The following is a 27,582-nucleotide window of genomic DNA, read 5'->3' as shown; positions in this document are numbered from 1 at the left end:
ACGTTGCCATAGCGTAGAAGTTCATAGTTTAGCTTGTGTTAGGGTTAATTTTTTTTTACCGATAACATGCTTTTGTAAATTCAGACTGCCATTAGAACTTGCTGACGTCAAAATCACGTCAAGATCATGTGACATGACTCAGCGGGTTTTAAATACAATTGACCAAAAATAAACGGCCCCGTGTATACTTTATGTAGAAGAGTTGGCGCCCGTATTTTTGGGGGCAGTTATAAATCGATTTAAAAATATGTAATGTTTAACATAAAATGTCATTTTTTTGCTCCCCTCTGCATAAAATCGATCAGTTGACGCACTTCTGATTGTCCTTTTGGACTGATTTTTCGATATTTTTCGTCCGGAGGGTGGGGCTTTAATATGATACCAAGTGTGTGAATTTTTGTTCCGTCGGTCAAAAGTTTTTAGCAGACACACAAACATACATACATACATTTTCGATTTTATATATATATAGACTTTGCAGGGGTACACGGCGTTGCCCGGGTGTTTGTAGGTGTGTGTGGTGTTAAATAAAAAAGAAATTGGGAGGGTATGATCGAACCCGAAGCCCTGAGGCGAAGTTTGAAAATAAAATCGGCCAGCCAGAATGAGTTAGTGAAAGATGTTTGAAAGTTGTCGAGCATTCCGACAACGACGACGACGACGATGACGATGTAAGCATTGTTATAAGCGAAGTAAGAAAAGAAAACAACGTTTTAATTAAGCGGGGGGGGGGTAATCAAAACATAAAGAAAAAAACACAAAAAAATCTAACGTAAGGCAAACGAACGATGAAAACAGAAAACGAACACGTGAAAAATTGCTTAAATAAACCTGTTTTGATATTAAAATTTAAAAAATCGGTGGATACCCGGGTGTTTTGGGGTGTCGCTAAGAATAAGCGAAGTAAAAAAAAAATAACAAAAAAAAAAAAACAGGTAAACGAACGTTACGTGAAAAATGGCTTAAATAACACAGGGTTCAATATTTAAATTTAAAAAATCGAAAAAAAAAATCTCACACCACGATTTGAACCCAAAACGTTTAGATAAGGAACAAACACGCTAATTAACTGCGCTAAAGCGACGTAGACGAAATGTGCTCGGTTTTTCAACTATTTAAAGTAAATCAGGTCACGACGTCGTGACGTCATCTGACGCATGCGTAGAATCGGTCATCTTTATGAGAAACCCGTTTTTGTTGACCCCCCCTGTCAAAAATTGTCCATTTCGGGGTGAAAAAGTTAACGTTTTTAGCCAATTTTTTGATATTTTTTAAGCGAAGGATGGGGCTTCGATATGATATCGAGTTTGTGAATTTTCGTCGCGTCTGTCAAAAGTTTTTAGCAGACATACAAACATACATACATACACAAAAACATACATTTTCGCTTATATATATATATATATATATATATATATATATATATATATATATATATATATATATATATATATATATATACACTTGTCTGGGTGCCCGACGTTGCCCGGGTGTTTGAGCTGTGTGTTGAGCCAAAAAATAAATAAAATAAAAACAAGTCGTAGTAGGAAGGCAGGCTCGAACCCGTACCGCAAAGGAGAAAAAGAACATGAAAAAACCCCCTCCAAAAAACAACTGACTTCTTTGCCGTTGTGTCCATCGCCAAACCGGAAGTGGCGAAGGTTTAAATTAAGCTAGTCAATCGAAAAGAGAGGATGACTTTCGAAAATATCGACGAAAAAGTGACCCCTTCTTGTAGAAAAGTGCCTGTTTAAGGGTAAAGAATTAATGTTTTTAGCCAATTTTTCAATATTTTTCGCCCGAAGGATCGAGCTTCAAAACGATACCTACCTCGTGAAAATCCGCCGCTTCTGTCGAAAGTTTTAGGCATACATACATACATGATGATTGCAACATCTTTTCAGACGAGCGCCACTCCCTCAGACACTTAAAGTCTATGAGCCGATGAATTCACACACTCAAGCAGGCATGACACTGAAGACTGTCATTGAGATCAATTATTACATGGTTCCAGCATCTCAAGCCTCCACACGTCACAACTTTTCCATCGCCACAGGACCATTTTTATAGACAAATGCATGAGCGAGTATCTATGTACAGATGATGTTACAGAGTCTTAGCTTTGTATGACAGCTAAGTCTCTCTTTCGGTTCAAAATGTTGAGATCCAGCAACAAGCAACAGCAAGATAGCCAGCAACAAGTTAAACTGAAGACCAGCTTAATGCGGGTACTGGTCTCTCGCTGTTTTTTAAATTAGAGATTTGCTTCTCCTAGAAAAGTTGCATTCGCCACAGCTTACGGGAGCCCTCTCCATCCCAGCACATACATACATACATGCATACACACAAACACGCACTGTGCTAGTTGGCCGTTTATCCCGAAAAAGGGTTCATTCGCCCGTTGAAAGGTCTTGTTTTTAATCCTTCAGGGAGACTAGCCGCGTCCTCACCAAACAAGTCTGGGGGGGGGAACCAGTTTAGTTGCCGGTGACCCGACCATGAGGCAGGTAGTACTGGGTTACAGGATACAAGCAACATATGACATGACCTGACACATACATACATGTGAGATTTATATTATAGATATCTTTATATATATATATATATATATATATATATATATATATATATATATATATATATATATATATATCTTTATCTCTCTCTCTATATATATATATGTATATATATATATTTATCTCTCTCTCTCTCTCTCTCTCTCTCTCTATATATATATATATATATATATATATATATATATATATATATATATATATTCTAAGTCTGGTGAAAGCGAACTTCTCGCTATATTGATGAACAAGTTCAATTGCTCGTTAATCATAATAGAATAGAAATGTGTCTTTGTTTATCGTTTCTAATGGAAAACCGGGTAATTATTGCTCTCCTTCTTTTCTAAGTGTGGCTCGCTTCACGAGTGACATATACATTTTTCTTGACATTACATCGAGTGTTTTCCGCTGGTGAAAGGTCACTTATAACAATGGCGCGACTTTGAATGTTACTCCATTCCACATTATTGATGTTTCTCGACGAACAAAAGTTCATCATTAACTAGTGTGCATCCGTATTAAAGCAACGTTTGTTTTTGTTGTGTTAAACTTTTCTACTTGAATCCTATTGATATTCACGTCGCCATTATGACGACTGCAACCTATTCGCAAACAACAAAGAGACACGAATAAAACTTTCTAATAGTTTGGAGAACATTCACTTTTATTGTTTATAATTGTTACATTACTAGCTGATGTACACGCCTATGTTAAGAACACCGCCGTTCACCCATACATAGCGTATTGCTGCACCATGTAGTCTGGTGCATCTACCACTAGTCTCTCGCTCTCGGAGAGACTACAAACAGGTATTTCTTTATGTCCCATCGAGAGAAACGTAACATGAAGATTAGAAAACGGGATTGAAAAAAAAAAAACAAAAAAAACAGCGCTTCAGAGGAGGAGCACCCTAACCATGACTCTGAAATCCAGCCAGCCATGCCCTGATTGCAGAGGTATTTGCATTTGAAGCATTTCTCACCCAGAAAGTTGTCGACTGCTCAAAAAACTGGTAGTCGGAAAATTAGAGGCCTGGGGAGTAGTGCGGATGAAGCAGGGTTTCTTAGCCAATTGGTTCAACTTCTGCAGGATTGGTTTTGGATATTCATTTGAAAAACGAGCGTTTATTAATTACTTATTAATTTTTATGGCTTCTTATTAGATTATTAGTTTCATTTCACTAGTACGCTGAATTCTACGGCTAGAATTTATATATATATATATATATATATATATATATATATATATATATATATGTGTGTGTGTGTGTGTGTGTGTGTGTGTGTGTATACTAGCGAGCATCTCGGCATTGCCCGGTCCTAAAATACGCTTTATATGATATTTTGATTAATGCGGGTTTCGTATTTATTATTATATTATATTGGACTCAATATATAGTAACGATTAAAAAAAAGAAATGACTCGTGCGCCACCACATATATTTGAAACAAAAACCTTTAGCTTACGATTTACTTTTTCCTTTTGACGATAATGCCTCAGCTATAAAAAAAAAACATGTTTGCTGCAAGGCTAAAAATTAAAACATGAACTATTAGCTATTACGTTACGCATGCATATTCGTAATGCCGTCGTTCAGCCTTCACCAGGCAAATTCCATTTTCTTTAATTTTCACATCGTTGCAGCTATTTTCTCCGACTAAAACCCAAATATAAAGTTCGAATACCCTATATATTCATGTTTGTAGACCAAAAACTGCTAGAGGAGTTTGGTAGGCAACATTTTTATACATCATGTAGAATATCTGCATGAATATGATTACACGTAATGATTTACTGAAGATGATCATCTCATAAGAAAACCGAAAACCCAATAGGTAATTAATTAAAATAAATGCTTAATAAATATGCAAATTGGCTAGATCTTTAGCTAGTGAATTTAATTCCACGACCCATATATTATAAAGTTGTGTTTTCTTTTTAAATAAATAGAAAAAAAAAGATTTTTAATACGAATATGAATACACACACAAAAAAAACTCCAAATATATAAGCCTATATATGTTATTTATATGCATTTATATTACTTTTAATATATTTATATATTTCATATTTATATAATATATATATGTGTGTTTGTTATTTATAATATATTTATAATATTATATATCTATAATATAAAGCTGAATGTGTGTGTGTGTGTGTGTGTGCGTGTGTGTGTGTCTGGTCACGAATAAGCTCCTATATGGTTGACTATTTTAAAAAACTGATTACATATAATGATAGAAGATGTATCGAGACACAGGAATGGGTATGTTTTATCTGGCAGGACGGTAGTTCATTAAAATTGTGGGGTCTGCGTTCGCGACTGGTCGACAAAGTATGGAAATAAAAAAAAATTTAAAATAAAAAAAACGTTTACAAGTGTTTTTGATGTAGATGTACATAAGAATACTTTGATAAGTATGCTTAAACTTAAATAGGGATGGTATAATAAAATTGTGGGGTCTGCGTTCGCGCCTGGCCTCCATAGAAAGAATGGAAATAGGCACAAACTTTAATAAAGACTTTTTATATCTATCTGCGTAAGTATACTTTGATAATTATGTTTCAGTTTGAAGAAATATGGTATAATAAAATTATGGGGTGTTCGTTCGCACCTAACCTCCATAGAATGGAAATATGTCACAAAGTTTAACAAGTTTTTTTAATATAGATCCACAGACTATTGTGATAAGTGTTTCAGTGTGAACAGGTATGGTATAATGAATTATGGGTTTATCTATTTTATTTTTACTTTCATCATATATTTGTCTTCGGTTTTGATACCCCCAAATTCAACCCAAATTTACAACCCTTCCATTTCATAACCTATCATACTTTCATAAATCAGAGTCCATTTTCTGTAGGCTGTTTGTGAACCCAGTCAACGACGGGTACTTTTGCTAGTATTATATATAAATATATATATATATTTATAAAATATATATTATTTATATTATATATATATATGTGTGTGTGTGTGTGTGTGTATGTGTGTGTTTGCCGATGTGTATCCGAAAAGTCTATACCAAACTTCTCTTTGAATCAACCACAGCGTTGAAATTTTATATATAAGGTATTTGGACCTGCAGCACACGTTTGGTTTATCTTTTAGCCAGCAAATATTTTGCAAAGTGTTAAAATTAAAAAGAAAACAGGCAGGTTAAGTCGAATAAAACATTACTTACTTTTTTTTTTTTGCACATGCTCAAAATTAAACATTCATGGCTTATTTTCAACCTTGCGTGTCTATCTACAGTAGCACAGACGATGACGACGCTGAAGAGATAAATGATAACTAAACTGATGAGCTTAATGTCATAATCTCGATTCTAGCGTATGATAACCGTCATATTCTTTTTATAACTTTTGTAATCATTGTCATATATTGGATGATAATCAATAGAGGATTGACTCTATAACAAAAAATAATAAATCTACATGAATTAAAATATACTTATGCGTATTTTACAATCGAGCAACGACTAGACCCTGCTTGTATTGTATATAATATACGATAGTGGCCGCCCGTCGGGGCCATGTCGTAAAATACGGTCAATATGATATTTTGATTTATGCAGATTTCATATTTATTATTATAGAGCCAATACTCTTATTGCTTTGTATATTTTACCCATGAATTAATTTTTGTAGTGATTTAAACGGTTAGAAAAAGAAAAAAATGATGCCACGAACCAGCATCAAAACCAAAGCATGTAACACACCAGCCTTATTCATTAACGCTTTAGATAATGACACATGGATGAGAAGACTTAAAAATTAAATTAACGTTATAATGTATATTTGCTTGGTTGTTGGTTGTTTTTGCTTTACGGCATATCAACCCTTTTCGGGTTATTTAATGCCGAATCCAAAGATTTTGAAGAAAAATTTTTTTTAATAGAATATATTTGTTGTTTTCACATCGGTTTCTATTTAACCCATAGTTGGGACCCTAACAGTTACTACCACTCCGGGTCAGAGTGGACCTGGGAGCAATGGTAATTAAAGGGTGGCTCCACACTCCTCAAAGCCCGCAAACTGGGGGCTCACCACTGGATATAGTTTAAGGTCATATCCAGGACCCCCATTGAGGGGCTTTTACCCTCTGCAGGGAGGCAGTCGGCGTATTCTAATGCCCCACCGACAGGGCCGTGTATATTTGCGCATGCATAGAAGTAACACGTTCAATCGACTTACACCTGCCAAGTGCTAATCTTTTTTTTAATTTTCTGCCACTTGGCAGCTATTTTCAACGGCTAAAAACCAAACTGAATTTGTTTTAGAGGCCCTAATCTTCTATATATAAAGTCCAAGTCTTTTGATAATTCTGCACACAGGCAAACAAACAAGATCACTCATATATATATATATATATATATATATATATATATATATATATATATATATATATATATATATATATAACTACTTAATTTACTCATATAAAATTAATATACGAAAGTATAGACTTATGCTTAAACTTTAAGTATTTATTCAAAAGTGCTCAATACGTAGGTAGAGCTAGTTAGTAAGTTATAAAATGTATATGGCGATTAAGCTACACTGAATATTCCGCGTTTCATTCACTCTAGGACTCTTCAGGCTTAAGTTATATAATGTATATGGCGATTAAGCTACACTGAATATTCCGCGTTTCATCCACTCTAGGACTCTTCAGGCTTAAGTTATATAATGTATATGGCGATTAAGCTACACTGAATATTCCGCGTTTCATCCACTCTAGGACTCTTCAGGCTTATGCATAAGCCTGAAGAGTCCTAGAGTGGATGAAATGCGGAATATTCAGTGTAGCTTAATCACCATATACATTTTATAACTTACTTTATATATATATATATATATATATATATATATATATATATACACACATATATATGTAAATATATAAATATATATATATATATATATATATATATATAAAGAGGACAACATTCACTTTCCTACTACCTTAACACATACAGTAGCAAACGGGACATTATTAATTATATTTGACGTTAGCAGTTTATATAGTAACATACCCCATGGATTAGGAAAAGAAGCAATAACATTTTGGATCAACTGACATGCACAAACACTACACCTTATATTCACAAAACAATTCATCATCAATAGTATAGACATAATCCTAAATAATAATTCCTTCGAATTCAACAATGGCAACTACATTCAAACACTAGGTACAGCAATTAGAAGGAAAATGGCACCAACATACGCACCCCTTACACTAGCCTACCTAGAAGAAACTTTATATGAAACGATAGAACAAAAATTGGCCCCAGCACTAAAACCTTTATAAAATCCTGAAAAAGATACCTTGATGACTGCTTCATCCTGTGGAAACCCACATGGGGGGGGGGGACATCACAGACTTGCACGCCATACTCCAAAACCTACACCCAAAAATTAAATTCACCATAGAACAAAGCTCTACAAAATTACCCTTCCTAGATATACTGATAAAGATTAAAGACAATAACATTATCACAGACATTTACCGCAAGCCTACAGGCACCCAACAATACCTACACTTTAAAAGTCACCACCCTAAAAGCTGCATAAAAGCCATTCCCTACACCCTAGCACGTAGAATCTGCACCATAATCACGGACAAAAACCTTCGGAAAATCCGACTCAAGGAACTACGAATTAATCAAAAGTGGTTGGTCGCGTTCAATGCTGCCAAGACTAAACTAGTTTCATTCAATAATTACAAGAAACCCTCTCTACCACCCATAGCAATGGCCAACGACTCTTTATCTGAGAGTCCATCTTTCAAACTCCTTGGCCTAACGTTCACAGGAAACATGAGTTGGAACAATTACATTGAAGGCATTGCCAGGGCCGCTGCAAGAAAGGTAGGCTCTCTCTACCGTGCTAGAAAACTACTAACACCCGAAAGTATCCTGTACCTCTATAAGGCCACCATTCGCCCATGTATGGAGTATTGCTGCCACATCTGGGCTGGTGCATCTGCTACTAGTCTCTCGCTCCTTGACAAGGTTCAAAAGAGAGTCGCAAACCTGATAGGCCCTGAACTGGCATCTAAGCTTCAGCCTCTGTCCCATCGACGAAATGTTGCATCCCTCTGCCTTTTCTACAAGTATTTTAGTGGTGAATGCTCTGACGAACTGCAATCACTTGTGCCCCCACGACGCGAGCACCCTCGACAAACCCGACAGGCTACTAGATCCCACCCCCACACTGTAGAGATCCCTAGATGTAAAAGATCTTTTTACTCCAATAGTTTCTTCCCCAGAACCGCAAGACTCTGGAATTCCATTCCAGGTCCCTGCTTCCCCAACAGTACTGACGTGCAGAAGTTCAAGTGTAACGTGAACCGACACCTTGCTGCCCAAATCCCTACATAGTACCCCAGTAGTTGTTGCCCCTGATAGTAGCCCCCTACACCAAAGTGGCAATTTGCCTTGTTTGGGGTGAAAATGTAATAAAAAAAAAAAAAAGAAAATACCCACCACAACTTATAGACAAAAGGATCCAACTTGCGACAAATATACCAGTAGAAGATTTGAGAACCACTAAAGAACGAAGCAAAGAACAAATCCTAACACACGTCTCCACACACAACACAAACAACCCAGAGCTTTTCACAGAGATAACGAAAACCTCATCCTAATTAACCAAAACAGCAAACTAAACAACTTCCTTAAAACAACAAAAATAATAAAAAGCAAACGCCAACCCAAAAACCTAAAACGCATTCTTACTTCATCCAAACTAAATCAAGACACAACAAAAGGAGTCACAAAATGCAACAAACAACGATGTGGAGTCTGCAACATAATATTAGAGGGAAACACATACACATTCACGAACCCCATACAAACATTCAAAATTAAAAACAAATCCTAGATTGCACCTCAGAAAATGTGGTCTATGTAATAAAATGTGCAGCATGCGATAAATCTTACATAGGCGCCACAAAAAACCTTAGTAATAGAGTAGCCCTACATCGACCCAACATCAAAATCGCAGAAAATAGACACCTGCATGTGTCACAGCATATACACACATGCAGTGGAGGCAAATTCGAGATAATGTCCATTTTCCAAACTGATAACTACTTCTACTTACTAACACAAGAAAAAAAAACTTCATAGCGAAGTTCAACCCCGCTTTGAACATCTCCCTATAATTATACACATAAATAGGTAAAACAGAAAATACACTCGCACGCATGCATACTAGGTAAATGTGAAACCTCCCACACGAAACTAAACAAGCACAATAAAACACGCGCACACTTTCACGGGCGCGCACATCCATATCCAGTATAATACCATTTCCCTAAACTAAACAAACAATTAGAAACAAAATACACTCTGCCCACACCTAATAAAAGAAAATATTTCTAGACATAGAAAACTTTAACCAATATGTGTGCGGTGTGTGTGTGTGTGTGTGTGTATGTGTGCGTGTGTGTGTGTGGATGCGTGTGTGTGTGAATATATATATCGGTTGATGGATGTATGCGCGTGTGTATGTGTGTGTGTATATATGTATGTATATATATATATATATATATGGGTGGGTGGATGTATGCGTGTGTGTATGTGTGCATATGTATGTGTGTATGTGTGTGCCCCTGTATGTGTTTCTGTATATATGCGTATGTGTGTGTGTGTGTATGTGTGTATGTACCTACATGCGTATACGTGTGCATGTGTGTATGTATATGTATGTGTGTGTGTGTGATGTGTGTGTGTATATATCATCTGGTCTCTATTTTCCATCTTGTTTGTGTGTGTGCGTGTAATTATGTTTGGGTGACTGAGTACTTGTATGTATGTTTGTTTGGATTGGGAATCGGGGAGGGGACACACACACACATTCACGCACACGCACGCACAGCGGACAACTCTCGCCTTAACATGCGGGCATGCACTGGCGCACTCATACGCACACATCAAAAAAGAAAGAAAGTCATCAGAAACCATAAAAATCTTCACCAAATAGATCAAAAGCCCTCCTCCCTACTTAATGGACTTAACTTTGATTGGACTCTACAGCAACACACTGACCAATGGCGATAAAAAGTCTGAGATTGGCATTTCTCTGAAAAACACATTCAGTGTTGACAGAGTTAAAACGTTCTCCAAAATAACATTTCAAACTTTCACTTAAAAAACCTTTATATAAAAATATCTGAAGAGAGCTGAACAAGGCTTGAAACGCGTTATAAAAAATATTTTAAAATAAAAGATGATAAAAGGCTGAAAAACTCACAATTATTGATGGCTACACTCTTTTAAATATATATATATATATATACATATATATATATATATATATGTATATATATATGCATTAGATCACTCTAACTGACGTTGAAAAACATTCGAATCTGTCGACTGGTATTAATCGTGACACCCGACACTGATGATTCCCAAAAGGATGAAACACTAGAGTCCATAGGTATTTAATGATTATTATAGCAAATAATTATGTCAGTCCCTTTAAGAAACCCGTTTATAATCGTTGAGCACCTTCATTTTAAATAAAAAGTCGGTCAATTTAGCTCTTAACGACAGGTCATCATATAATGATTGGATCACTCTTCCTGACGTTGAAAAACATTTAAATAATACATGTTTAAATTTACACAGTATTTCTCGGGGTTAACGGTAGCCGAATGGACTAGGTCCTAGCTGGGTTCGAATCTATCGACTGGTGTTAATCGTGACACCTTACACTGATGATTCCAGAAAGGATGAAACACTAGTGTCTGTAGGTACTGAATAATTATCATAGTATATATATATATATATATATATATATATATATATATATATATATATATATATATATATATATATGATAATTATTAATTACGTATGGTACGGATATCAGGATGCGACAAGAGCTAAAAATTATGGAAATAATCACAGCATTAAAATATTATATATACAGTTGTGCGCAAAAGTATTCGACCCCTACCAAAATTGTCTTATTTCTTTGAATGGATACTTCAATAATCTTTAAAACATTCTTTAACGACTAAGTTCGAATAAACTGTATAGTTTTCAACAAAAAATAATAAAAAGTAATTAGTGCTTGATAATATAAATAAATTTATTTACAAAAATAAAAATATGGATGTTGCAAAAGTATTCGCCCCCTTTTCATTAATACTTGGTTGAAAATTAAGGAGCTGTCCATAGCACGTCTAAATCTAACCAATGTTTCGTTCGCTTTCCACCGCCACTGTAATTAAAAGAACAATTCTGTTATTTCCACAAAATTTCGAGTAATGACTCATCAGTTTGCCAAATTATTGCATATTATCTTCTTTCAGATACTTTAAAAAAGATAGACTTATTCTATTAAACATTAAAATGTATTCTCAAATAGCCTACGTAGGTGGCATACATGGCTTATGTACACATATATACAGTGGAATCTTCTGATACAAAATTTATTGGTTCCGGCTTGGGTTATCTATCTTGAAACTTTTGTATTCTGAAAGACGTTTTATATGTAAATCGTCTAATCCGTTCCACGCTTTATGAAAACATTCGTTAAATCTTATTATAAATGTAAAACCAGAATAAAATAGGAATATAATAGTACCTTGCGTAACCGTTAATACCTTCACTTGCAATTTTTTTTTTACTTTTCTTTGTCATCTAAATATAAAATTCTATTGAATAAAAGACGACTGAGAACTGTGATGATTTCTTTAATCGTTATTTGAATTTTTACTCGTAAGGTCACGGCTACAAACAAATCTATGGAAACAAACGTGCGCTTGAGAAAAAAAATTTAAAGTGAAATGGAATATTTATTTTCTTACAGCTAAGAAAAACAAAAACAAAAACCTCCACCAACTACAATATTTTTTGGAGACACTTTGAAAAAAATACTAGTGCCAAAACGATTGAGATTGTAAGTACGTAGTTGAGGAGTGTAAATCTACTACTAGTGTATTCATTTTCTTTAGTTTGGCTTTGATCATTTTAGTTTTTTGTGATTTTTGCGAAAACTTGCGCGACACTATTTTTCGCACATGACAAAAAATCCTCTTTTATTAAGAGCTACATTTATGTATATTTTGCTGTATGCAAATTTTCTGCTTGTACACTTAGCTGTTATCATTAGAATCAATTCTGTTCTATTCTACAGGCAAAGCAATTACGTTTAATGAGGTAAAATGCATTCTAAAGAAGTCGTTTGTTTGGCACGGAAAGAAGCAGGAAGATGGTCTCAGCATCAAAAGGATCGCCATGGATTTGAGGCTGTCGAAATCAACGGTCGAATACATGTTGAAGACAAACTTCGAGCGGTAAAAGAAGAGAGGACGGAAAAGATCAATTGGCAAGAGAATTGAAAGGAGAATGAAAAGGACTGTGACACGGCTTTTGACATCTGGAGAGAAAATTACAGCAAAGAAAAGTGAAGGAGAAATGTGAATTGGATGTAAACGTCCGAACAGTACAAAGAACACTGCATAGGATTGGTTTGAAGTTTGCAAAGACTAAGAAAGAATTACACTAACAAAGGAACACAAAGAAGCAAGACTGGAGAGTGCTAAAAGGTGATTAACAAAGCACGTTGACCTTAAGAAGGTTATATTTACTGATGAAAATAGTTTCAAGTTTGATGGGCCCGATGGATGATGTACTTGCTCGAGAAGGGGTGAGCCTGTTGTCCTGAACAAGAGGAGGAGTTATGGTTTGGGGTATGATCTTTGCTAATGGAAATATATGGTTGGAGTGGCTGAAAGGACGACAGAACAGCGAAAGCTACAAACGGTTGCTGGACGAGAAAGCCCTACCAAGGATAAGAAGAGAGATGGAGACTGATTTCGTTCTACAGCAAGACAATTGCAGCATTCATGTGTCCAAACTTATGAAAGAATGGATGGCTAAAGTGAATATGACTACTTTGGAATGGCCTGCAAAAAGCCCAGATTTAAATTTATTAGAAAAAGTTTAGGAAATGTTTGTGCAACATGTCTATGATGGACCTGAAATAACGAAAGAGGCTCAACTATGGGAATGAATGCTAGATGCCAAAAAACAACTAATAGAAACACGTAGCGATGTCATCGTGCATATGTTTGATCATTATGAAGAGAGATTGATAAAAGTTATTGAGAAGAAAGGTAATATTACAGACTAGTAACAGTTTTTCAACAATGCCCGAAAAATAATGTCGCGTGTTTTGTAAAAAATGATAAAATTAAATATTTTTCCTTACCTAATAGATTTTCTTCCATTTTTATTACAGGCATTGTCTTTATATGTTTATGCTATTCTACTGAAGGAATTTCGCCACTCTATGGTACTCGGAAAGTCGAATACTAAAGTGTCCGAAAAATATTGTCGGAACCTTGTACAAAAATTTAACATGGTGTACGATAAAAATTAAAACAGAATCTTTTTCAATCCACATTCTTTACATGAGGTAAAAAATTAAAAATGGAGTTTTCAATTTTAAAAGTAATTTTAAACTATGAAGGGGTTAAGTATAAAAAATAATTAAATTATAAGACAGAATGTTTTCCAGATAAAAATCAACACTAATATTTCAAGAAAATTACTAAATAAAAATTTAATCGAATAAAACTCCGATTTTCAAAAGCTTTTCGAAGAATTAGGTGTCTATAAATAGTCTTTCTGTCACTTGTATCCTTCGTATCTTGAAAATGTTTTCGTATGCCGGGATATAAATAAAAAAAAAAAAAACTAAAAGTTTCCCGTACGAATTCGTCGGATATTTAAAGCGACGGATTTTATTTTTGCTACGTTTTGTTAAGGAAATTGGGAACAGCCGAGCATACAAAGTTCGTGAATTTTATTCTCCCCAAAAAGACCAGTGAGTTGAGCTCCCAAGAAGAAATTACGCTACTTACAGAATTGTTTTCTGCAAAAACGCCTCTTTTCCATACTACACTACTTATGTAAGTATAGTGAACAAGCATTGCGACGATTTTAAACTGGAGGAGTTATTTGCAGATAATTTTAAATGTTTAATATTTGTGAAAGGGCTGGTCTTAAATAAAGACGCTGAAATCAGGCGCCGTGTTTTAAATAAACTCGAAAACGAACCGAATTTAAAACTAAAGAACTTAGCGGAAGACTGTGAATGGTTTATTGCATTGAAACAAGATAGTCGTGATATAGAGGAACGCGGAGTGTCGCATATTAAAAAGATCCATCAAAAGAAAGATTCGACTTCAAAAAATAACCAGAGAAAGAAACAGGAAAAAGATCCACCTGGACCATGTTGGAGGTGTGGAAATAAACATTGGTACAATGAGTGTCCCTACAAATTCAAATAATGTGACAATTGCCACCAGAAAGGGCATAAAGCATCGCATTGTAGAAAAAATAATCTGGTAGAAAGACATCCATTAAACTTACGAAAATTGAACCTGAGGAACAAAATAATCGAAATATGTACAGGTCAAAATGTTTAAAAAGAAAGTAAGGCTATACCTTGATAGTGGGTCTGACATTTCCATTATTAATGTACAGACGTGGAAGAGGCTTGGGAGATCCACTATGATTAAATCACATAAAACGGCGAGAAGCGTCAGTGTCGAAAAAATTACCTTCGAAGGAGAATTATTGACGAATATTTTTTTCCAGAACAGGGCCGAAAAAGCAAGAATTTTTGTCATGCGAAAATCAAACAACCCCTTTGAAATTGGTCTGTTCGAAAAGTTTAGACTATGGGATCTGTCTTTCATCTCATTTTGGCAAAAGGTTGAGGATTCGAATGCCGAGGCAGAAAAACTTAAGAGGGAGTTAAAAGAGAATTTCCCAGACGTATTTTAAGGCGGGTTGGGAAGGTGTACAAAAGCAAAATTTGACGTAAAAGTAAATGAACAACCAGTGTTCAGAATGAAAAGAAATGTTCCATACACCGCTATAGAACAGATAGACGATGAATTAGGAAGACTCGAAAACATGGGTGTCATCGGAAAAATTGATCACAGTTAGTTGGCTGCACCAACGGTTTACATCAAAAAGAAGAGTAAGGCGATTGGGGTTTGCGCCGACCTCGCAACAGGCTTAAACAGGGCATTACAAGATCACCATTATCCTCTTCCGAGCCCTGAAGAGATATTTGCGAAACTGAGTGGAGGGAAATATTTTCTAAAATCGACTTCAGTGACACGTACTTACAAGTTCCAGCCGATGAGGAGTGTTCAAAGCTGCTATGTATTAATACCCATAAGGAATTGTACAAGTTTAACGGACTTCCTTTTGGGGTCAAAGCGCCCCTGCGATTTTTCAGCAAATTATGGACATTATGTTAAATGGGTTGGATTTCGCAGTAGGGTACCTGGACGATGTGTTAATGGAAAGCGCTAGCAAAGAACAACACAAAGGTCATGTAAACCAAGTATTCAAAAGGATCCATGATTATAGATTTAAAGTAAAGCAGGAAAAATGTACATTTTTCATGGAGAAAATAAAATACTTGGGGCAAATCATCGATAAACATGGAAGAAGGCCGGATCCAGATAGATTGAGTGCATTAAGAATATGCCTGCTCCAGAAAATATTGCGTCTTTACAATGTTTCTTAGGTTTGGCAAATTGCTACAATGTATTTGTACCAAGTATGCATAAACTAAGGTCGACTTTGGATGAACTGTTAAGGAAAGACCAAAAATGGGTCTGGAGACAAGAGTGCGAAGAAGCATTTCGGGAAATTAAAGAGACTTTAACGTCTGACTTGTTTCTGGCACATTATAATCCCAAGCGTGAAATTATAGTTGCAAACGATGATAGCTCCTATGACATAGGAGCATGCATTTTACACAAAATGGATGATGGAAAAGTGAAACCCATAGCACATTCATCCCGATCACTTTTGCCAGCCGAAAAGAACTACTCACAAATTGAAAAAGAGGCGCTAAGCATTATATTCGCGGTAAAGAAATTTCATCGTTTCCTGCATGGTAGGCAATTTCTGTTACAAACAGACCACAAACAATTATTAATGATTTTCGGATAGAAAAAGGAACTACCACAACATACAGCGAATAGACTCCAAAGATAGGGTACCATACTTCTGAAGTACAATTTTCAAATGGAGTATGTACCATCTAAAAAATTTGGTCATGCAGACGGGTTATCGAGGTTAATATCTAAGCAGACAGAACCATTGGAGGATATGGTAATCGCAGCTATTCAAGCGGAAGTTGAAGTAAAAAATATGTTATGTAACATAATAAGATAACTTTCAGTAACGCTTGATAAGATTAAGAGTAAGGCAGAGGTGGACGAATTTATTATACGCACGAAAGAAAGGATCAACAATAGCGAACTGGATGAAGAAATTTATTCAATTTGCGATAACGTCCTGTTATATAGCGACAGGGTCGTAATTCCTGCGGCATTATAGAAAAGAATGCTCAAGGAATTCCATGTAGGACATCTAAGTATATCAAGAATGAAAAGCTTTATGCGCTCTTTTGTTTATTGGCCAAACATTGATAAGGATATAGAAGGAAAAATAAGGGAATGTAGAGGATGCGCATTAGCTATGAACTCTCCTCCGACTACATTCGGATCGTGGGCAAAACCGGACCAACCTTGGTCTAGGATTCATTTAGATTTTGCAGGACCACTAGATGGGTTCTACTATCTCATTGTTGCAGACAGCCTATCTAAATGTCCGGAAGTATTAAAATGTAAGAACTCCACATCCGAGGTAACTATTAACTTCTTGTATGAACTATTCGCTAGGTTCGGAATAGTAGACTGCATTGTTACAGACAAAGGAACGCAATTTACGTCTACCGAATTTAAACATTTTTGCGAGGATCATCTAATCGAGCATATAACCATTCCGCCTTACTACTCAAGAAGTAATGGACAAGCAGAGAAATTCGTTGACACATTCAAGAGAGCCCTGAAAAAAGCTAGTGGGGCACCGACGGATAAGTCAATCCAACAGTTTTTACAAGTCTACAGAGTCACTTCGAATGCAAACATCGAAATGTCGAAGACACCTGCTGAGGTTATGTTCGAACGCAAGGTTAGATCGATTTTTCACAAGTTGTTACACAACCAGAATAGGCCAAACCTAAAAAAACCGATAACAACAACAACAACAACAACAAAAAAAAAACAACAAAAAAAAACGGTATAAAGTTGACGAAAGAGTCTTCTACAAGATTCACAAAAATAAGACTTTCTGGGAGTCCGGCATTGTTGAGAAACAAATAGGCAACATGGTCTATATGATTAAGAGACCAGACTTCGTGCACCATCGTCAGACTAACCAAATTCGGAAAAGATACTCGAACAGTGAAGTGATCAAATCGCCCGAGGAGGACATCATGGACACAGTGTTTGATACTTTTCAGGTGCTAATACCAGGGACAGCTCCGGAGAACAGAAGATCAAACAGAAAACGGAAATCAACAGAATTGATTAGGGTGAACCCAAAACAAAAACGTTATTAATCCCAGACGGAATATTTTCCAAGGATGGGGGGGATGAGAGAGATGCGACTGCACTTCAACTGCTAGCCGAGTGCCCAGCAGATATACACGCTTTCCTATCCTCGTACATTATTGTTAATACACTTGTTCCTTAACCGAACCTCGACTTGATTGTTCTTATTTTCACTGTTTTTCCACGATACAACACTACACAATTCATTAATGCATCCTAGAGTAGTGCTTTTGGCATTTTATAAGGTCACGAGTATGCCATATTCAATTGATGAAGTCCGGCGTGTGACATCTGAATGTACGATTTTTGCCCAAATAAAACCTCAATTCTTCGATTCTACTAATAATACACTGATCCGTTCTACTTCCCCCTTTCAGCGCCTCTCAATAAACTACAAAGAACCTGTCTCGGTATCTTCGACAGGATATCTTTACATATTTACTGTCGTCGATGAATACAGCCGATTTTCGTTTGCTTTCCCTTGTCGCGATTGTTCTTCGAAAACTGCAATTCAGTGCCTGACAAATATTTTCTCCATATTCGGACTCCCCTCATTTTTTCATTCCGATCGAGGAACTTCGTTTATGCCAGAAGAATTAAAAAAACAATTTGACGCAACTTGGAATTGGATCGAGCAACACTACTGCATATAACCCAAGAGGCAACAGTCAATACGAGCGCTACAATGGCATTATTTGGAACACTCTGTTATTAGCTCTGGAATATAGACCTTAGCGCATGGCAGGATGTTCTACAGGATGGTTTAAATGCTATTCGCTCCCTGCTGTGCTTTACTACAAATGCAACTCCTCACGAACGCATGTTCAACTTTAAAAGGCGCTCTTCTGCTGGTACTGCTTTACCTGTTTGGCTCTGTGGTCCTGGGGAGATATTGTTAAAACGGTTTGGTAACAGAAGCAAATATGACTCGATTGTCGAGGTCGTGGAACTCCTCGAAGCTAACCCTAATATGCAAGAATACGATATAATGATGACCAGGAAGATTCAGTAGCGCCGAGACATCTAGCTCGCTTTCCACGCTCTGATAGACCTCAAAATCCCGCTAAAAGTATTCAACCCGACATTGCAAATGCAGACCCGACCCAGCTGATCGAAACAAGTCCTGTTAGTACTACACCTAATACAGAAAATGAATTTGACTATAATAGTTAGAACTCTGAGAACCAACCTTCCCAGAGGAGCACCGGTCCTTCGAATAGCGAACTACCTCCACGCTGATCTAACAGAATACGCAGATCAGTCCAGCAACTGGATTTATAAAACAAAATAACTATTTATAATCTCTTTTACAAGTGGGGGAAATTGTTATATTTTCATTTAAATTGTTTTGTTCTTACTGTTTAAAATATTTTCATTTAAATTGTTTTGTTCTTACTAATAAAAAATAGATATGAAAATTCAGTTTCTTGCTACGTGATTTTGCACGTGTTCCTTTTTCTTTAAATTACTCTGAGTTCTTTCTCTCTTGCTTAGAAGCTCTGAATTTGATTCAATAAAGCCCCGAAAAGAGGTTTTCTTCATTTACTTACAACACTACAACTGTGATTAGTAATATTGCAGTAATTTTTATTTTACTATTATTTTTTTTAGCAAGTAAACTTCACTCTTGAAAAATAAAATTATACAAGATGGACGACTTTAAAGAGATAAATTTGCGGATGTTACAACAACAGAACCAATATCAATAGTAAGCTGAAAAAGACAGCAAAAAAGCTGAAAGAAACACAACAGAAATTGGAAGAGATCGTGTTCCAACAGCAATATAATTCCAAAAACAACATATTCTACAGCAACAAGAACTTCAGAAACAGCTGAAGAAAGACTAATTCAGCAACAATAAGAAATACAAAATAATCAGGAATACTTCTCAAAAGCTTGAATACTAAACCTAACACGACACTAACAGCGTTTTCGCAAAATACGATATGGAACACCATGAACATTACGCCCCTGATCAAAACCGAACGTTCGACGCATTCTTTAGAAGGTATTAAAATCTTTTTGAATGTTGATTGCGAAGATTGGTCTGATGTGACAAAGGTCGGTCTGCTTTTACGAAAGTTAGGAATTACTGAACACAATAGGCTCGTAGACTACATACCTAAAATGAATACGGATCTGGAGTTAGCGGAAACAGTTAAGTTACATTCAGAATATTTCAGTTCGAATACATCTCTTTTTCATAAAAAATGTCGATGTTTTAATTTGGCTATGCGAGACAACGAAAGTAATTTAACATTCGCGTCAGTCGTAAGTAAGCACTGTAACGATCTCAGGCAAGCAGACTTATCGGCAGATGATTTCAAATGTCCCATTTTTGCGCAATGTCTAGTGTCGACAAAAACGCTGCGATTAGACGGAGAGTATTAGCCAAATATGAAAGTGAACCCAACCCCACTCTACAGATACGTGCAGAGAATTGCTATAGAGTTATAAGTAGGGCTAGGACAACAGCATATTCCTTTCATTGTTTTGACTCTCGAGTGTGTATCCGTTGATATCTTATATACTTTTATATAGAGTGATGTGGTTCTCGGTTGATTAACTGTGTCGAATATATGTACTCGAGAGTCAAAACAATGAATATATACTCGAGAGTCAAAACAATGAAAAGAATATTCTGCTGTCATAGGCCTACTTATAAGCAGGAGAAGCGATTCTAAAAATACAGAGGAATCGGACGTAACATATGCCAGGAAATTAAAGTGCACATATAAAAATGACGTTTCTAAAAAAAGAGAAAAACGAATATGCCCAGTCACAGTTTCAGTATAAAGCAAAGAATTATTTCCATAAAAAGAAAATGGCTACCCACGGTTTAAAAACTAGTCAGAAAAAATTATCATGAAGACCTTGTTACCGATGCGGCGAACTATATTGGAAAAATTTCTGCCTGTTTAGAAAATAAAATTTGCAAAATTGTGGCAAACTTGATAAAAAATGTCGCATTGTAGAATTAAACGCAAAACTACATAAATAGCCAGACAGATAAAATTCAGCCAAAAGTCTGACGAGAATTTACGAAAATACGTAAGTGCCAAGATATTTAACAAAACTATGAAATTACAATTGGACAGTGGGTTGGACTTTTTAATTTTAAATTTGCAGAAAACACTAAAGTACTGTGACTGGAAATAAGATTAATTTTATTGGAGAATTATATTTACCCGTAAATTGGAATGGGACTATTAAATAATGGAAGTTCTAAAAAAAGAAAAATGCGAACATATTCGGGACTAACTGAATTAGCAGATAAAATCTTTGAAATTGTCCTATAAATATTTCCTACCAGAAAGTCGAAAACGTGACGTCGAATATCGGAGAATTAAAAGCTAAACTTAAAAATTTTTCCCGAAGTTTTTTCAGCAGCGTTAGGCAAGTGCACGAAGATGAAGGCAAAATTTGACACGAAAGAAAATGCTCCACCACTTAAAAAAAAGAAATATGCGTTTTGCGTCCCTGGAAAAAAATTAACAAATAACTTAACAGTCTAGAAAATTCGAGCAAATTATCGAAAATTGACTTTAGGGAGTGGCTAGCACCAACTATTTACGCACAGAAAAAAATATATACGTTTCTGCACCGATTTTTCGACGGGCCTTAATACAGCATAAAGAGACCACCTCTCTAGGAAATATTTATGAAACTCAACGGAGAAAAATATTTTCTAAAATTTACTTGAGCGATGCGTATTTACAAATCCAAGTAGAGAAGGAAAGCTCAAAGCTAAGCTTCTGTGTATTGTCTTTACTAATACCTGCTCTATTTAGGATATTGAGCACGTTCTATACACTAAAACTTAGATATTATTACTAGTATGACTCCTAGGAAACGTTGAGTAGATTCTATTGCATAAAATAGTGTAGCATATAGTGGCTATATCAATACATCACATCTGAATATCAGTTGAGTTAATACTTACCTGAGCGCATTTTATTTATGATATACAAATAGTACTTCAGAATAATGAGAACGATATGGAAGTGTTGCATAATAAATTAGGCGTCGACCCCCGGAGCTGAAGTTTCAAGTCTCATCCAAATCGTATCGTAAATTGTATCATTCCTAACTTGGTTGGTGATTTTACTTTAAGCTTTGAATGATGTGATCCATACATCTTTGTCTTCATTGCGTATTAATATTAATATCTATTTGATTTCTGTCTCAACAAAATTTCTTTAATATACAGAAATATTACTCCAGATTACAGATAATATATATCACTGTTCAGTGCTTTTGTTTGTCTGAACATAATTTATTTGATATATACAAATAATACTTCAGATTATTGAATAACACGTGGTCTTGAGACATAATGGGTTAGGCGTCGGCCTCTGTGTGGACGATTGTAGGTTCAAGTTCCACTGAGGTCAGATATCACTAATATTATATTTTTAGCTGGTTTACTGTATTTTTATTTACACAGGAATCGACACTTATCAAAGTCAGGAGGTCACTCTAGGATAAGGGTTACTGGGTATACATTATTCAATGTGATTATAGAGTAGTAAACATAAGTAGTGGGAATTTTGTAAATTGGATTACTTACGGGGACGGTTCCTCAAAACCTTGTTTATATTGGACTTGAATACAATCAGATTGTAGTCAGATGGAAAACAGACAATCGGAAGAGAGTTCCACAGGCGTGCAGTTCTAAGAAAGAAGCTTTGTTCATGGAATCTGTATTTAGGTTTAGGCACAGATAAAGAGTGTGAGAAATAATTGATAGTGTTTTTGGCTAGAGGAGTGTTATTCGTGAAAGTTTGGCGAGGGGGGACCATAGATTGAAGCTGAGCATTTGCCATGAAAATAACGATAAAGCAGAGGCAAGCTCGCAATGTCTCTTCTGTGGGAAAGAGGTTTCAGGAAAGAGAAACGGGCATCTTCCACTAAGCTACTAAGTCTATTTTGAACTCTGTCAAGGCAGGATAAGCTGTTTTTAGCAGGTCCTGCCCAGATGTGGCAACGTTACTCCATCGTTGGCTGTACTTGGCTTTTATATAGGCGGAGAATTGCATCATGATTGAGATATCTACTGGATAGGTGGAAGGATAACACCATTTTTCTAGCGACCTTAGCAATGGATTTGATATACGTATTACATTTCAGGTCAGGTATAAACATAAGTAGTGAAGCCTAGAAGCTTGTCAAAACATAAAGCCTCCTCAAGACATATATGTATTTTTTTTTATTCATTTTTTTAATTACATTTTCACCCCAAACAAGGCACATTGCCACTTTGGTGTAGGGAGCTACTATCAGGGGAAACATCTACTGGGGTACTATGTCGGGATTAAGGCAGCGAGATGTTGGTTCACGTTGCACTTGAACTTATGCATGTTAGTACAGTTGGGGAAGCAGTGACCTGGAATGGAATTCCAAAGTCTAGCTGTTCTGGGGAAGAAACTACTGGAGTAGAAAGATCTTTTACATCTAGGGATCTATACAGTGTGGGGGTGGGATTTTGCAGCTTGTCGGGTCTGTCGAGGGTGTTCACGTCGTGGGGGCACAAGTGCTTGCAGTTCTTCAGAGCATTTACCATTATAATACTTGTAGAACAGGCATAGGGATGCAACGTTTCGTCGATGGGACAGAGGCTGAAGTTTAGATGCCAATTTAGGGCCTGTCAGATTTGCGACTCTCTTTTGAACCCTGTCAAGGAGCGAGAGACTAGTAGCCGATGCACCGCCCCAAATATGACAGCAATACTCCATACATGGGCGAATAGTGGCCTTATAGAGGTACAGGATACTTTCGGGTGTTAGAAGTTTTCTAGCACGGTAGAGAGAGCCCACCTTCCTTGCAGCGGCCCTGGCAATGCCCTCGATGTAATTGTTCCAACTCATGTTTCCTGTGAACGTTAGGCTAAGGAGCTTGAGAGACGTACTCTCAGATAAAGAGTCGTTGGCCATTGCTATAGGTATGTATTATATGTATGTATTATATGGCTTCATATATGTATTACATGTTTCGAAAATAAGCTTTCAAATCTGTGACTATATTTACAAATCTTTGCCCTCATTGCATATATATATATCAATGTGCTGTGAATTTTTACCTGAACTTAATGTATTTGAGATAAACGTACAGTACGGCATAACATTGATAAAGATATGGGCATGTTACCTAATGCATAAGGCGTCGGCCCCCAAGGCTGAAGATTTTGTGTGTCAGTCTCATCATGGTTGGGTATTAATAATATCGTAATTTTAGCTTGTTTGATGTGTTTTATTATTTTTAGTATATCTATAAACCTTTGATTACATCGCATTTTAATATCAATGTTTAATGAATTTAAATGTAATTTATTTGCGATATACGAATAATATTCCAGATTGCTGAGAATGACGTAAGGATATGGTGAACCTACTGAATAAGGACCATCAAGTTTGTGTATAAATCATATTATATTATATTTTAATGGTTTTATTTGTTTATATATAACATTTGGATACTGTGACTATATCCATAAATCTTCGTCTTCATAGCATCCTAGTATCAATGTCTATTTAAGTTTTGTCTGAACGTAATTACTTTGAGCTAAACATAGTACTCCAGATTACTGAGCACGACGTGATCTTGGAACCAAAAGTACAAGTTTTCGGCTGCCAAAGCAGAATATAATAAGTTCAACTCTCATCAAAGTCGAGTTTAACTGCTTTGATGTCTTTTATTACTTTGGAAATAAGCTATCAGTACTCTAACCATGTCCGTAAATTTTAACATTGATTACATCTTCATATAAATGTCTAGGAATGTTTTATCTGAACGTAATTTCATTTAGATGTACGACTCGTATTTCAGATAACTGAGAACGACGTTGTGTCCTGGCGTCATGAATAAATCTTGGTAGCCAAAGAATGCAAGATCAAGTTCTATCAAATTTTGTATCAATAATATAATATTTTTAGGTGGTTTGATATCTTTTATTTCTTTGTATTCTATTTGAAGCTTTGAATTCTATTACAATATGCATACATATCTCCCTTCATTGCATATTTATATCAATAACTTAAGGTTTGTCTGAACGTAATTTGAGATATACCAATAGTACTGCCGATATAATAACGTGAACTTGTAGCCTGAGGCTTCGGCCTTCAGAATCGTAGATAATGAGGTTAAGTCCGATGAACGTAGGTTATCACAAATATCATATTTATAACTGATGTTTTATTCTTTGAAAATAAGTTTTGAATTCTTATGGCATGTTAATATCAATGTCTAGTGAAGTTTTGTCTGAACGCAATTTGAGATGTACGAATAATAGATCAGATTATTGAGAATATCATGGTATTGTGGCGTAATGGATTAGCCATCGACCTCCTGAGCCAAAGTTTGCGAGTTCAAGTCACATCGAGTTCGATTATCAATAACACCGTATTTTAGTCTGGGACGTATCTTTTATTTCTTTGAAAATCAACTTTGAATATTGTGGCTATGTATATAAATTCTTGCTTTCATCACTTTGTTTTAAGAGACAATGGACACCCCGTGCACATTGGTCTTCATAGATATGGAAATAGTAAAAAGAATTCTTAACGTATATTTTTAAATATTCAAATCGTAATACAAATCGCTGACGAGTATGTGGCCTTCGATGCCTCCATTCTGTTTTAAGAGATAATGGACACCACGTGCAAGTGTTAGGCAAGAATAGTACAATCACTAACAACACATCTCCTGAATCGGCACTGCTTGGATTCGGTGGCAAGGAGAGGTTTAAGATAGACTGGAAACAATGCCGAGATAAACACATGCAGAACCTGAAATTCCCAAATGGTCATCCATTTTAGAACTGACCATTTTAGAACTGACCATGCTTATCGTCTGATAAATAAGACGTTGGTCTCCTGAGGCGAACGTCATGCGTTCACTTCTCATTGAGTATTACTGATAACTTTGTTTTACTTGATTTTACGTCTTTTATCTTTTTGAAAAAAAAGAAGCTTTTCATTTCACTACGTCCATAATTTTTTGCCTTGATCCCCTCTTATGTAAAATGTAAAGTCATTTTTTCTCAAATTTATTTATTCAAGATATAACAATACAGTTTATAAATGGCTACTTGATTTAATAAAATATTCCAACAAGGGCAAAGGTTAAAATTACAATAACACCGTAAATATGAAAATGAAAATCTTAAGCTTTTGAGAAAACATATTAGCTAATATAAAAATAAATAACTTTTTACATGTCATTTTTAACTTAAATAAATAAAAATATATGCTAAGCATATCAAAAGTGTAACACTTTTTGAAAACATTGCCAGGGCCGCTGCGAAAAAGGTAGGCTCTCTCTACCGTGCTAGAAAACTACTGACACCTGAAAGTATCCTGTACCTCTATAAGGCCACCATTCGCCCATGTATGGAGTATTGTTGTCACATTTGGGCTGGTGCATCTGCTGCTAGTCTCTCGTTCCTAGACAAGGTTCAAAAGAGAGTCGCCAATCTGATAGGCCCTGAACTGGCATCTAAGCTTCAGCCTCTCTCCCATCGACGAAACGTTGCATCCCTCTGCCTGTTCTACAAGTATTTTAATGGTGAATGCTCTGACGAACTGCAGACACTTGTGCCCCCACGACGTAGACACCCCTGACAAACTCGACAGGCAGCTAAATCCCACCCCCACACAGTAGAGATCCATAGATGTAAAAGATCTTTCTACTCCAGTAGTTTCTTCCCCAGAACCGCTAGACTCTGGAATTCCATTCCAGGTCCCTGCTTCCCTAACTGTACTGACATGCAGAAGTTCAAGTTTAACGTGAACTGACATCTTGTTGCCCAAATCTCAACATAGTGTCCCAGTAGTTGCTGCCTCTGATAGTAGCCCCCTACACCAAAGTGGCAATGTGCCTTGTTTGGGGTGAATATGTAAAAAAAAAAAAAAAATTACACGAATCCTATTTACACAAACCCACAGTCTAATCACTCATAACACATATTTGTAGTTCTATCGGACGTAGACTACGCACTAACTTTAGCTATGAAAACTTATTTATGAAGTCAAGCAACATTTACAATACAGCTTTAAAAATAGTGGGCTTAATGATGTCCTGAATAAATTTAAGAAACGGGATACATATAACTATTAAAAAAAATAAAAATAGAGGAAAAATATCACTCACTTTAGACTTCTTTATAATCATACACTAAAAACTAAACTGAAATCCCTAAATCTCGCCGAAAATACCTACTCGTATCTTAACCCTATTTTAACCCAAAATATGAAATAAACATAAGTGAAAAATGTTATACAGCTATAGCAAGAACGTAGATTGTTATTAAAGCACACAGAAACGAAATATTAAACGAGAGTAGTAGAGACGAAAGATATAAAAATCCGTAAAAAGTTTCAGGTAAAAAAGAATGATAATATAACAACTAGAAATACTAACAGCTCAAGAACTAATAGCAAACACATAGAAATAAAGAAGTAAAAATCTCAAGAAAAGCGTTACTGTAAATTATAAAATGTAAAATAAACCCCTAAGAACACATCCAACAAAAGAAAAACAAACAACAACAAAAAC

At 35.8% G+C, this 27,582-nt stretch overlaps 1 protein-coding gene across 3 annotated transcripts in view; it reads right to left on the bottom strand.

The window, feature by feature from the left end:
- The window catches only part of LOC145297688 (metabotropic glycine receptor-like), a 1,009,734-nt gene that overhangs the window by 298,909 nt on the left and 683,243 nt on the right, over positions 1-27,582 (bottom strand). The window lies entirely within an intron of this gene.

Source organism: Euprymna scolopes, chromosome 18, assembly GCF_053919585.1.
Source record: "Euprymna scolopes isolate OS-2025 chromosome 18, ASM5391958v1, whole genome shotgun sequence".
NCBI classification, from domain to species: domain Eukaryota; kingdom Metazoa; phylum Mollusca; class Cephalopoda; order Sepiida; family Sepiolidae; genus Euprymna; species Euprymna scolopes.
Note: the sequence above shows the minus strand (reverse complement) of the source record. Positions and strands in the feature narration are given on the sequence as shown.